This window comes from Conger conger, chromosome 3 (assembly GCF_963514075.1).
Source record: "Conger conger chromosome 3, fConCon1.1, whole genome shotgun sequence".
In the NCBI taxonomy this organism is placed as follows: domain Eukaryota; kingdom Metazoa; phylum Chordata; class Actinopteri; order Anguilliformes; family Congridae; genus Conger; species Conger conger.
Window position 1 is genome coordinate 40,422,913 of NC_083762.1, and position 14,914 is coordinate 40,437,826.

General features: G+C 43.6%; 1 protein-coding gene across 1 annotated transcript in view; it reads left to right on the forward strand.

Moving 5' to 3' along the window:
• The window catches only part of baz2ba (bromodomain adjacent to zinc finger domain, 2Ba), a 116,934-nt gene that overhangs the window by 39,353 nt on the left and 62,667 nt on the right, over window positions 1-14,914 (forward strand). The gene's annotated exons all lie outside the window — the stretch shown is intronic.

Below are 14,914 nucleotides of genomic sequence, written 5' to 3' on the forward strand. Positions count from 1 at the left end.
TTTATTTTTATTTATAGTTTAATATTCTTATTTTTATATGACCAAGCTAAAGAAAAGTTATTTTTTAATTGGAAGTGGTAGCCAGAATGGGTCATTTGTAAGGATTCATGACCTGTACAACAATTAATGTGAAGCTGTGCTACATCACAATTATCATTTGGACCCCCCAGCCCCCCCCTCTCTTTTTATTTTTTATTTTTTGCTAAAAACTACAAGAATTTGTTGTATATGGTGAAAGTTCTTGATGCAGCTAATTCCTGTATTTTCTTCTTTTCTCATGTATGGACTTAATGCAGTATGAGAGAGAGGCAGTAGAGGCCCTTCTTTTGCTGGGCGTATTGTGGGATAACGGATGTGAAATCCTGTTTCTGTGGCGTGAGGTGCGAAAGGAATCTTAAGAGAATAAGAGGTGTCTCTTTGACGAGGAGATCAGAGTGTAGTAAACAGCCAGTCGAGTCATCTACTTGCGTCACTCCTGCAGTCTTGCTGAAGGAAATACGTCAGGCTGCGTACAGCGGGGTCCCAGACCGGCATTCAACCAGGTTTGGTGGGAAACACCTCAAGAGTATTCAAGATTGTAGGCTTCCATTTATAAACGCTATCTGTTCTGTGATATCAGTAGTAATGTTGCCCGAAAGTGACAATAAGCAGCTGAAATGATGAGTGCCTGACATGGTCCTTTGAAAATGTGTGACATCAATGTTCCTTAATATAGCTTCCTCTATTAAGGTGCTGGGGACATAAAGTAAAACAGACTTACAGAAATAAAAACACTTGACCAAACAAAGACCGGCGAGAACGTTTTTAAAAGGGAGAAGAGTGGACGGGCCATATGTTCCGGAGAAGCGAACGAAGAGCCGTATTTTCCCGCCGCACTTCGCGGCATTGTCAGATGCAGCTGTCTGCTCGCGTTCTTTATCAGACTTTATCAGACGGATTCTTTTTTCTTTTTTTCCCCCTCCCGAGGTTAAATTTGATTTAACCAACAACATCTGTCTTTGGCAGGTGCGCCGGGCCTCGCGGGCGCTCTGCGTCTCGTCTCCTCGAGACGGTGCTGGAGACGGCCGACCTGGATGCCACGGAGCTAAAATAATGCCCTTTGTGGTCAGGCCTCCTGGCCGCTGAAAAGCAATGTTTTCTTATCTAGTGCTAGGGCAGGACGGGGGGCTCTTCTCCGTTCTCAGAGAGCCACAGTCTCAGCTGCCACGACGCCTCCCCCAATTTTAACCCCTCCACAAGAAATATGCTCGGAGGGCCCGGGTGGCCCAGTTGCATTCGAAGGAGACCAGGAGAGAAGTGCAGTGTTCTAATTCCATGGCAACCTCCAGTGTGTTGCCTCATTCCGGATTATTCTGGATTTTGCCATAGGTTGCCACTGTCAGGGCAGGGACTTCGAGGGTAGCGTAGAAAATCACTGTGTACTGTCACGTTAAAGACCGATGACGAGTCAACAGCTGCTCAAATGCATGAAATCAGCACACATTAAATTGTAAAGACCTCCCCGCAAAAAAAGTGTACAAAATTAAAGGAAAAAAATTGAAGTAAACCTTTGAATCTGTCAGTCTTTATTTGTTGCAGCGTAATAAATGTGACTATTTCAACTCGGTGTTAATGTTCACGGAAATGGCAATTATGCAAAGAGTCCATGGCAGAGATCACTGTTATGTTTGTTTTCCATAATGTTGGCTAATTTATAGAGGTCTACATAAATCATATAGTCTCAGCAGTAAGTTTGTTTTGATGCTTGCTAATTAAAAGGTATTATGACCAATACAGTATACATTCTGCATTTTGTGATTTGTATTCAAATCTGTTGTTAAAATGTTCCACTGTTTGTTTGCATTTGCTGGCCTGGTTACTGGCTTGGGTTTTTTATGCTGAGGTCTTGAGGAGGTTATGAAGTATTTGAGCTATTTTTAGGCATTGGGCCTTCTCTGTTGTTTGTCCCTTTGGTAGCCCTTGGATTACTTGTGATGTTGCTAGAATTTGGTGTATTATTGGATATTATATGTGTATGTTGCTCTTCGCCCTGAGGCTGCAGCCAGAGTTCGTTTTTAGCCTGTCAGTAACTTTCTGTCCTGGATTGAGTTCGTTTTTAGCCTGTCAGTAACTTTCTGTCCTGGATTGTACATGCTAATACCACATGGTATGACTCTTGTTCCCTGCAACTGCCAGTATGATGACAAAGCATGATAACCATTTTTTAAGCAGTTAATGATTTATTGTTTCATCAAAGCATCTCGATGTGTGCCAAATATCTAAATGTGGCCTAGGTATTAATTTATATGTTGTGCCATTTATGGCTGCTAAACAAGCTGTCTAAAGCCTAAACTTTGACAGCATTTATTCCTAATGTATTTGGCACTATTGTGTGGTCTGGTCTGTAATCTGTACATAACTGCCATGACACTTGGTCCTGATTGTGCCCATGCCCAACTGCACTGAATATGGGCACAAATATTTGAGTCCTTTCACGGTTCATAAAGTCTTGATTATAGATGTGTGAAAATTGCTTGTTTTGACTCTAGGCATCTGAGCACGCCCAATATTATAGCAGAACATAAATTTGGCATAATTCTTCACGGCACAGTGATATAATTTGGCACGTTTATTGCTCATGCCGTTGAGATGACTGCAAAATACTTTGCATTGCCTTAGGTCTGAAGTCCCCTGCAATATGGCTGCCAAATGTTTTTGCCCATGCACGTGCAGAACCTCTGACAGCTTTCAATCATTCTATTCACGGGGGTAGATTTATTCGCTGTTGCTCCTTGTAAACGGAGCACGGTGTCCCTTGCTTTCGTGTTAGCGCAACGTCGCTGTAGCGCTACACAGGATTCTCTTCACATTCATTAGCTTTCACCACTTAACTTTTCCTGGTTGTGGCCTCTTGACCATTGGGCAAGCTTGTTCTGTTAATGTGCTGAGTACCTGCTAAAATGTAATGTTTCCCCTCTTAAATTTTCGCTTAAGGATTCACTTGACGTTCAATAGCTTTCACCGATTTGTATCTTAACTTCTCCTGGTTGTGGCCTCTTGACCATTGGGCAAGCTCGTTCTGTTAACGTGCTGAGTACCTGTCTGAAATGTAATGTTTCCCCTCTTAAATTTTGTTTGCTGATGTGGATAAAGCTACGGGGATGTTCGTCGTGTTCGTGGGTTTTAAGTCATTATTGAGGTTTAGCCCTGAGTGAGCCTCGGGCAATCCTAGGATCTCATTTTAAGTAGCTCTTGAGTAGAAATGATTCTAAATGTGACAGACTCGATTTTGTTCATCGCAGCTGAATGCAAATGGCTGCATTGTGTGGCTTTCGCCCCGAGACGCCAGAAAGACACGTTACTTTTAATTGAACTCTTTAAAAGCTCATTTTTAAAACTGTCACAAGGCTGGGCTCTTGGGCTTAACTGCGTGTCGTGAAAGTGTCTACCAACATGTTTGTTTTTGTTTGGTAAAGTTATCCCAGATAGAAGTTGATGAGAAATGTCTTGCTCTTCTGAATAAAGTGTCTTTAACACTAATAGGTGTTAAAAACATCTCAAAAGAATTCAGCCATTGACTTGGAAACATGACGTTCGGTTGCAGATTCAATGAGTAGCATATCCATTGTGAATTTTAGCTACTTGATATATTTGTTCCTTAAGCAACAGTGATTTTACACAAATTAGCACTAGCCAATGGAGCCAGAAACACAGCTGATTAATGGCCATTGTAAATCGCACAGCTAATTGGTTGTTGGTGGTAGTACAGCGAGCCGAATTAGTCATTTATCCCTGTTTTTTTGTATTTGAAAGCTAAATGTAACAAACATCCGAGGCATTATTTCATCCTAACATAATTCCAAATGAGAGCTGTTTATGTTACAGAGCTCTTAATCCTTTTCAGAAGATACATTTTCAAAATCCCAGTGTATGGAATTTTCACACCTTCCTTCATTATGAAAAAATGTTGTACATTGCTGAAATCTTGTTTTCTTTAAAGGTTACTGTGGGTTTCCTCCTTAAGACTAATTGGAGAATGTACTTCCAATCCCTTTAAAAAATAGCGTTTGTGCAGGGATGAGAGCGCTCCTAATGTCTTGCGCCCGCTCTCTTGGCGGTGGTCCATCCTCCGCTCCGGCCCACTCCGGCTGCCTCGCGCCGGGAATGCTATTTCCATCCCCTTTGCTAATCTTCCTGTTTGTGTTATTTTTAAGAATGATTCATGAAGGCCAGAACAAGTTGAAATGAGCGTTCCTTCAATATCACGGTGTGAAGGTTATTCGGTGCATTAAGGTGTGATGCAATCTACTGTTAATCATTTCTCAGCTGACTGAAGTGCAAGGCCCGGCAGCACCTGAGAAGTTTAATCATTGTTACTATTCCCAGATCCGGATGGGGGAAAGCATTCGCATGGATATTTACAGAGTGTTTGTGTCATTGATATTTTCTCTCATGCAAATGTGAAACGAGCTGTTCCAGGCTTGAATGAAATGCCGTTCATTTCATTGATAAGTGGCCTGACTTTATAGACATGCAGATTTTGAGTTTTTGAGTGAGTGTATTTGCTACAGATTTGATGTTTCAGCGATATTTTCAAGGGGTAAAATGTTAATAGTTATTAGTATATGTTTTTTGCTAAAATAGGTTTTATTAGTCTTACCGTTGTGGCTGCATAATGTATTGAAAATGCCAACATCATATTAATTTAAATCGCTTTCACTTCTTCACCTCCAGCACGATTTAGGTGTGAAGCTTTTCACCGGTCGTCTTTCAGAACGGCTGCACTATGAAGAATGTAGTGGTCTTGGTAATTAAAAGACAATTTTGCCAAACTGATTACATTATGCTAATGGCGGAAGATAATATCTTGAAAACTACAAGTAAAAATGACAGTCCGGCCTCCATTAGAGACTGGCGGAGTCTGCCTTGTGCCTTGAGGTGTCACTGCGCATTTCCCACATGAGAGGCTGAGGAGCGGAACCCCCGCTGTGCAGCGCGTTACTCCCTCGTTCCGTGCGAAGCCACGACCATACCTCCACCGCCTCCATTCCCGCCACAATCCCGTTTTACAGAATAGAAGAAGAAGAAGAAAAAAGAAAAACACCCCGGAAAGCAGCCAAACCGTCAAAGCCCCAGCTCCCTTGAAAAATTTTTACCAGCGACGTCTTGTCGTCGGATAACGCGGAATATGTGGAAATACCGTGTCAGACTTCTTTTTATTTATTTATTTATTTTTTTAACAAACGTTTTCATACAGAATATTTAACAGGCTTTTTTCACCCAGCTGCATCCAACTATCTGTAATTAGCTCCCCGAATCTGAGGTAATTTTATTTTGAAGCCTTTTTCCAGCACAGTTCAATTGGCTTCTTGATCTGATGAATAGATGATGGCAGTCCTTCGCCTGGGCAAAACTGCTCCGCAGAGTGTGCCCTCTGTAGGGGTAAACGGTCAACAACATGCTGCTCTATTAAAAATGTATTTATTTATTTATTAGTATTTATCGAGGACAGTGCACTAACAGTACATTAATCAGCGTTTTCAATGTAAATGCGCCACAGTTATGCGCTAATGTATATGCGCTAATGAGCTCATTTTCATCTGTAGTCCCTAACCTGCATGTCTTTGGACTGTGGGAGAAAACCTGGAGGAAACCCACGCAGACACGGGGAGAAACTCCACACAGAAAGGCCCAGGCGGGGCTCGAACCCAGGACCTCCTTGTTGTGAAAAAGGAACACTGTACCACCCCAAATGTGACCGGTCACTGCCTCTGCTGGGACTCATACCACTATGTGTAATGCAGCATCTGCAAAATGGTGCCTCCAAATGCAGGAGAATCACCTCAGATTTTGTTGCGGGGCATTATCGAGTGGCTCCTTTTAGGTTTGCCTACCTCGTTGTCTGGTCTGACACATTCCCCTCTGAAGATGACACACAGTTCAATCCCGACCATCAAAAGGCCTGTTTAAACATTCCGGTCTCGCACAAAAGTTTCAGCACGCTCAAAGTTTCAAAATCAATGCAGCGTATTTACAAGTGATAGAGTATCCTCAGACGTCGCATTGTTATTTCTGTTTGGCGACATTGATTCGCTCCATGGAATTTCACAATCTGTTTTTTTTCCCCTCCCCTCCCTTATGTCACTGATCAAAGAGAGGCAGCTTTTTTATTTTATTGACTTAGTGATTTATATATTTGCCGTGATAAAAGATTCTTCAGGGACGGCGCAGAATTACACCACTGAGATGTTTCTGCCGGATTCGAGGCCGCGGGGCGCGCGCGGGAAAGTGGGAAAGCTCTGGGAGAGGGCGCTAAGGGTTAAAGTCTTGCATTAGCCGCTGCCTTGACGATGAGGGGGCGGGGCCAGAGAGCGCAGCGGATGTCAGTCGAAGGGTGATTGGCACATCAAGGTGAACCGAACTGCCATTTTATGCAGATGAGCGCAGGGCATACCGTGCGCTGCTGTGGTCACGGTTCTCATATTTCCTCTGCGCCAACACACCGGCCAGGGCTCTGCTTCTCACATTACCCAGAGCTGGAGCCAAGGAGAAGCAGCCGTAGAAAAATGCAGGAAAACAGCCGGGTAGTGGAAGGTGGAAAAATAGGTATTATTAGCATAAAGATTTGATATCATTCCTCAGCCGTGACAGTAGTGGCAGCTGAGATTGATATTTCATTCGGCCAGACACTGTCATAGATTGCATCTCATTGTTGACGATACCAATAAGTCTTTCTGCTTGTTATTGGAATGGTATCCTGTCCTTGTTAGGCATTTGCAGTGTGTTTCTTGTCACTTTGCTTGAAAGTAATTCTTTCTGTGGCAGAGATTGGTACTGTAAACTACACAAGAAGGCTTCAAACTGCACTCAAAACTTTTCTCAGGTTACCCCAGGTTACCTGAATAATATATTATATTGATATAGGGATATTGTTCTGATATTTGGTTCCTCTTAGTAAAAATTGCTCAGACTGTTGTTTACCTTTCATAAGTTTTTAACAGTGTTTCTTAAGCAGGAAATTGAAACAAGCACAGGCGAGTATGCGTGTGTTTGTTTTGTCCTGAAGGAGGGGGTCACATTTTCACAGACGTAAACATTATTAGACCTGCTTTCACTTTCTCTCTTGCGCCAGCACTGTGGGAGGAAGTCTGAGCTTGAGTGAGGCAGCTGATACGGATGTTTCCTGTTCCAATTCCATCTTTTAAAATGTGCTTTTATTGTTCAATGTGAAATGATAATCGTCACCAAAATGTGTTAGCCAGCCACACACATGGCAAACGGGCAAATGTTTTTAGAGACTCTGTGTAATTCGTCTTTAAACTATATTGCTTTTAATATTGTGTACTCCGGATGAGTCGGAATGATTCATAAGTAAATCAAGATTATCATAAATTGTAATCCAACTATTACGTGTAGTCACTGTGGCAAAGAACATCCTAGGAGACAGCGCTTCAATAAGCCTTGAGGGCTTTAACGTAGGCACAACTTAAGCTCATCACACAAACATTTAGGCCTTGGTCGAATACTGCAAAAAAGGCAGTCAGGACCTTTCACTTAAATAGGTAAATAAACATTTAGTGTCTAAATCCAGGTCTTCCATTCTGTGTTAGTAGTGAGTTAGTATTAGGCCATGGCATGCATTCTTGCTCAGTTTGGTCGTGGCTCCAGATTTACAGAGCTGGGAAGGGAGGCAGATTAAATTTGTCGGTCACAGGCCTCGTCGCTCTGCGCGTACCTTCTCCCGCTCTCATTTCGCCCGTCTAACAGGAGTCCGGAAGGTTCCAGCCGAACGTATGGACAACAGATGACGAATCCTCTGTCAGGGCTTGTCTGAATTTGCTTTATTGCCCCATTCTGGACCGCGCAGCCCACTCCCCCTCTACCCGGACGCGTGATTTATGTGTGATTTATTGGGGTTTCGCTTCCGGAAGCGTTCCTCTGCAGGATTGAGAAAGCCATCGTTATGATGTTTACCTTGATCCCAGCCCGGTTTCATTTCAGCAACCTCAGCATCTGACAGTGCCTGACGTAGATAAAAGTCATGTTGGCTTTCTATTTCTTCCTCATAATAGAGCAGGGACACACTGTTTATCCGGCGTGACCGAACGCGAAGGTCACCAACGCAGAGAGCCTTGAACCTTGGCACCTATTGTCATTTGCTATGTCATTATCAGATGGTAAAATTGGCGAGCGAGTTAAAATGTGACTTAAATAGCCTAAACACCAAACCTGATAGGCAAGCTAATATGAGCACATGATCTTCTAAGAACTTCTCAGTGCAGTTCAGACAATTAATCAGGAATTATTTTTGCAAGTAATTCAATAATTTGAATCTGATTAATATATGCATATTTAAGCAAATACTAAATATATAGGAAAAAGGAAAATATTTTTTTACCACAGGAACACATATCCAGTTCTGTTTATTATTATTATATGAGAACAAAGTGTAGCCTATATGAATAACTATAAACACCCATATATTAACCCTACACTTCAGACCTCTTTATCATATAAAGTTAACAACGGCTGTGTTTTACAAACGCGTTTCGCTGGGAACAAAAAGTGTTGGAATATCGTGGTCATAGTAAGCAACGTTAAATAACGGATGACGATGAAGCTAACCTCCTCCAAGCTAAATTGCACCGAATGAACGATTGCCAATGCAGGTGACTGCCTTACATTTTAGCAGCAAATTAAAAGAATGAAAAAGGCGCCATGGGGCTGGCATATTATTCAGCAGTGCAGAATGAGAGATAACCTTTGTTCAGACACCTTAGTCTCATATTTAATTTGTAACTGTCGTTCGTCTGAAAGGTGATTGCTTTCTATTTGAATTCTAGCAATGTCTCCCGTTTCCATGCAAATATAGACATCCTCAGTATTATCTGTACTTTTTTTTTTTTTTTTCCCTACCGGCTCAGTATTACCTTTTTTTAATACAGCGTTCATTTTTGTGCGCTTTTCATTTACCACCTTGGTGCTCGCAAAGATAATTGTGTTGCAAATTTGCACTTTTAGGAATGCAAAACAGTTTAATCAAGTTCAAGCTGATTCATATTTTAGATTTTTTCTTAAGTGCAGCCTTTGAGTTTTCGTCAGATACATTAACACTTGGTGGGAGATCATTTGTAAGGTAAGGAAAAGCGTTAATTAGATTTTGTGTGTTTGTGTCACTGGAGGTATACCGCCATTGAAATTCCCACAATCATTTTAATCGCAAAACAGCTGGTGCTGCAGAAGGTGTGTGTGTGTGTGTGTGCATGCCTGTGTGTGTGTGTACTGTGTATTTATATGTGTGTGTTCGTGCGCGTGTGTGAATAATTTGCATCCACACTGCCAACAATCAGTTGTGTTAGTATGTATTTATTTTCACTGTTTATGAGTTGTTGACCAGTCATGATTAATAAGCAACAGGAAAACAAACAATTCAGTGAACACACATTTAATCAAATGTTGAAAAGCGATTTGTATGTGAGAACAGTGTTCTCATTTCTCACATTCATGCGACTGTGTTCATAATATATCTTTGTGGAGCCAAATATCCACCATATATAAAATGCATAATCTGCTGCATACAGATGGCAGACATTCAAAAGTATGCCAATGCACGTACGGATCATAAGTGTAATTTCCCCTGAATTGAGGTATCATGGACGGTTGGTAGAATGGGAGGCTGTGTTTGTTGGCGTTGCAGATGTACTAGCGTCACGTATGACGGCTGAGCATTAAGCTGAACGTGCACATGCCAGTGCAGTCCCTCATTGTTCCAGCCTGAAAGAGAAGGCCCGTTTCCTTTGTCCCGTCAACCGCACGTGTGTCATCTTCATTATGCATATCGACAGTGAGAAAGGCCTCCAATCAGACCACAGGTGAAGCATGCTCTCTCTCTCTCTCTCCCTCCCTCTCTCTCCCTCTCTCTCTTTCTCCCTCACTCACTCTCTCTCTCTCCCTCTCTCTCGCTCTCTCACCCTCCCTCTCTCTCCCCCCTCTTTCTCTCTCTCCCCCCCCCCTCCCTCTCTTTGTTAGACTGGAGGGAAGAGTCTCCCGTGCATTAGTGGGAGATGTTAATTTATAGCATGTGAAAATTGATGACTCCTTTATTATTGTGCAGAGGAGTAGAAACCCTGCTTGAATTTTCAGTGCTGGGATCCTCCTGGAGGTAAACTGTCATTGTGATGGTCTAGTGCTTGTGTAACAATACCTGATATTCTCTGTATATTCCACTTACAGAGAAACACAGTCTGTAAGCTGTGTTAATGTTCAATTTTAATATATTTGATTATACACGTTCAAGTGATAGGCATATCTTAACTATGGAAAACTTTCACACTGAATTTTCAAATGTTTCTTTTTTTTTTTTTTTTTTACTACTGTGATAAAAGTTTTCGTTCAAATTAAAAGCCTATTATATAGACAGAGATTCCTCTGTCGATTACACCCCAACTTTTTCAAGCTCCAGCAGTTGATGAGACTAAGCAGGGGGCAATCCCCCCTGGAGCAATGCGGGGTTAGGGCCCTTGCTCAAGGGCTCAACAGCTGTGTGGATTTTATCGTGGCTACACAGGGGCTTGAACCACCAACCTTTTGGGTTCCAGTCATGTACCTTAGCCACTAGGCTACAGTCTGGCCCGAAAATGACATGCTGACTGAAAACTCCCTTCCCTATGTGCTAGCGTCTGCATGTTATTCTGCTGCTTGTAAGATATTTACCTTTGGAATGCCTTTTAATATTTGGCAAAAAAGACCACAGCTGTTGATGGGAATCTGAACAGCCGCGTTGTGCCGTGCGTCACTGTTGGTGTAACCATAGCAGTGTTCGTGAGGGATCAACGCTAAAGGAAAAAGGGACCAACCAGCTCTGTTGCAAACAATAGCCTGTATTTGAGTGGTCTGGAACTAGCTGGATCCATGTGCAACCAACCATTCCCATCATTTTCACCCACTTTCCCAGAAAAAGCCCTCCATACAGAATCCAGAAAAAGAAAGCACGAATACTAAGGAAGAGTGAAGGCATTTTTAATAATGAATTAAAGACTCCACTGTAAAATTCATGTTTTTTTAACATATTTGATTTTGTCTTTGTTCAAAATTCTGAGTGAAAGTCCACAGAGGTCTGGGGGGGATTTACTACATTGGGTAGTTTCTGTTTCTGCTAATCCTATTTGCACTGAAGAGCCAAAAAGGTCAACTTTGCTTTCTATTTAAAAGGTAAAATCTGCTTCAGAGACCCGTGACGAATCGAGGAATGAAGGAGAACGCTCGCGTCTTACCCTGACACCTCGTGTCTTTCCGCGGGGCCAGGCGTTGTTTTCGCGGCAGACAGCCCCCGGCTCAAGGGCCAAAGGACAGGCGGGGGCCTCTGGAATTTGGCTGAGATGGATGTGAGGCCACGCCGAACATGTGGGATTCCTTTTCTCCCGAGCCTGCATTCCACTGGCCGATCGCGCCGAAGGAAAACCTCACGCCGACCTCCTCTCCCCGTCCAATGCCACGTTAAACTCTCACCCCGTTCCTCTGAACTGACCACCTTCTGGAACGGTAGCTGTATCCCGCCCAGCATATCCCCAGCGTCACAAAACAGTTTCACACATTCTTGCTGCTGTATTGCCGGCCATGCTATAACATTGACAACACGTTTCGGTACCGTTGTAAGGACATTTGTGTTTGTGGGGACCGCGCTTACACAGAATAGCTTTTCTGCGGGGAAGACTGTTTCACACTCTCCACACCAATGCCACCATATCAGAGTGGCCTCTTTGCGAGTGTGAGTAATTTCTATTTCTGAAAACGGATTGTTAAGGTAGTGGTAACTGAGATTTGTCCTCGGGTTGAGTGCGGAGGGTATGTTGGCGGGAGAGCGCCGCGGGTGGATTGAATGAAGGACGGGACCAGAGGTCGCACAGCTCTGACAGGAAGGCCCCGCCGGAGGCGCGGCGCGATATTGTTTTGGGGCAGTGGTGGGCGTCGGATGGCTGTGATGTGGCTCGGGGAGGCACCGGAGGAGTCTGGGGGCCCTGGAGGTCAGCGGCCATCTTAACTGACCCCTGTGCTGCCGTCTGCCAAGCCAGAATAGAAAAACCGGGATTGCGCTGGGTCTTTCTTTGCTTGGAGGAAAGCCGTTTTTCAGAAGACTTCTTGCTTCTTGTTTTATATTGTGCCTTTGGATGTTCTAAAAGCAAAATACTGCCTAGTTAGCAGAGAGCCTTTGGTTGGGCATGCTATAGGCTGTATGCCTTATGTGTGACATTGATGTGGGCTTGTTTTTACACGCATATGACTTTTTAAATACATTTAAATGTTGACTTTTTACAGAAAATGTCATTTTGTTTTCCATTAAAGGGGTTAACTAGAATTGTCTTGATCATTACAGATAAAATTGTTTTTCAGAGCAGCACCAACCCCAAGTTGTACATTTCTGTGATCTGGAAAACCACATCTGGTCAATATGATGTTGTATGATGTCTCTTCAGGTTTTTCCTGCCGACTGGAGTGCATACATTTATTGGTCACGTGGCCATTTTGCAGAATAAACAAACCCTTGTAGAAGGAATGCATGTGATAGCTTTGTTTTAGTCCATGTGCGATATGTTTACCATTGAGTGTTATGAACACCCTTAATAGATGTGATTTTACATTAATTTGTTTCTGGCTTGTAGAGACCACCACAAAAGGCAAAAAGTGGTGATTATATGCAGATTAAATGTATGCAGGACTGCAGGGGATAATTGTGTCTTCTAGCTTGAACCTATCTACCATTAATACATGAACAAGAGTTGGTTTTTTACCTGGAAGTAAGCATTCTTAAAGACATTCAAGCTGCGGTGTTTTGCAGTATGCAAAATGTAGTTCCATCTGCTTGACTGTGGATCATGATGGACCTTGTACTTTATATCACCCAGGCTCTCCCAGATCAAATGACTGTAGAAATACCTCTAGATAACCTCTTGCATCACTAACCCAAAATTAGGTGAAACGAGACCTAATATACCCAAAAGGCCTGTTTGATGATGACTATTTTGACTTCAGTTATATAGCCTAAAACATAACATATTCCTGGTGTGTAAAATTATTGTATTTAATAACGAGCCAGCATGCAGAAAAAAAAAAAAAAAAAAAAAAAGCCGGGGAGGGCCCACAATTTGTATTAGGAAGGGGGACCCAGAGCAATATTCTTTCAGAGGCCCCAGAATTCCTAGCTACACCCCTGTGTAGAATTCATAAGCTATTGCAGCGGTCTGGAAAAGGGAGGTACGTCGATGCCGTGTTGTGAGATGCAGAGATATAAAGGGACATGCCACTTTGTTCCCTTCCTGGCCTCGCGTAGCAGTGTACTACATTGTTCAGGCCTGGACTTTTTTTCCCTTTGAAGAAGCAGGCCAGGGGCTTGTAGCACTGTTAATCATTCTCCTGAGATTGGGAGCACGAGATGACACCCCTTGTCATTTTCGGCGGTGCTCCGGTGCCTCACCACGAGACGTAAAGGGGGAATGGGGGTCCGTCGTGCCGTTTGATATTCGAGGGGTCTTGGCATTTCGGCGAACCGTCGCCGTGCCGACCGAACCGCGTGTACGCACCCGACGCCGTCCTCAAACACTCGATTTCTCCTCTCCCCGTCCGCCTCGTCGATCCTGCCAGAAGAAAGCAAGTGCATAAAAACATCTCATTTCTGTTCCGGAAAGTTCTGCGTTGACCGGGATCACGGTGACAAAAACAGAGAGGGGTAGATTAAATCGTCGCCTGGTAAAGTTTAACATTTTTGCCGTTCGCATGTGGCCTTTCTTCTCCTCCGCGTAGGAAATGACTCTCACTGTTATTTGTCCTCTGTAGCGGAAGGCTCTCTAATTGTGTTTAGAGGGATCAGGGACACCGGTGTGATTTGTGAAGGCAGTTAAACGGAAGTGACCCATGTCACCAGGCAACCGCGCGCAGAAAAGGCCCAGGCGATGTTCGTCCGGGGTGGGGGGGGGTGGTCTTCGGCAAGAGCTAATCAATGGGCCATTAGGCTCGGAGACAACAAATATGATCGCGTTTTTCATATTATTTACAGTGCGACTGTCACTCGCCCTTTGTTTATTTGTTTTATTTATTCATTTGATCACAGAAAAATGCCGAGGTCAAGGCTCTGATAAGAAGGTGGATCTGGCAGCGGCTGCGATATACGCAAGAGCGCTTGGGAAGGCAGCTTTTTTTCCCCACTGACTTTGAACCGGGTCAGGGCATTCCGCGTAATACGCTTCCTTTTGCCTGCTCCTTCCATTAGCTGGAAAGACATTGTGTCCGCTCTCCGATTACTGCTGATCCATGCTGATGACTCTGTTGCGGGATTATCGCTGTTAGCATCGGCCATCTGTTACCACGGTGGAAAATAAGGAGCGGGGCGAAGACTGGCGGTGGAAACAGCCTCCCTCCCTCCCTCCCTCCACACCTGGGTGCAGTGCAGGGGTAGAGCCAGCTAGGCCACTCCCCAAAGCAGTGAGGCGACCGTCCCTGGGCATTGGAGTGGTCGGTGGCATTTCACTGTGCACGTCTGCTGCATTTTATTCTAAATGTTCTCTTAAAGTTAAGGCCTTTTAAAAGGTGTCATTTTTTCCCCCCTTTTAAGGCAGAGCTACTCAACTCCACGTCCTGCTGGCCGCAGTGTCTGCAGGTATTTGCTCCTACTGTGCAGTACACCACCTGATTTCACTAATTATTTTTGCTTGGTTCAGATAAGCTAATTCGTGAAATCAGGTGGTGTAGAGGCCCGCAGGACGTGGAGTTGAGTAGCGCTATTTTAAGGATTTTTCTGGTTTATTGTTATATTACAGAACAGTGGAGAGCAGTGATCTCAAACTCAGTGCCACGGAGGGCCGTGTGTATTCCGGTTTTTATTCCAGCCTCAGATTTTGATTATGTATTGAGTTAAATAATTTGCCGAATTAAGGCTGTAGGT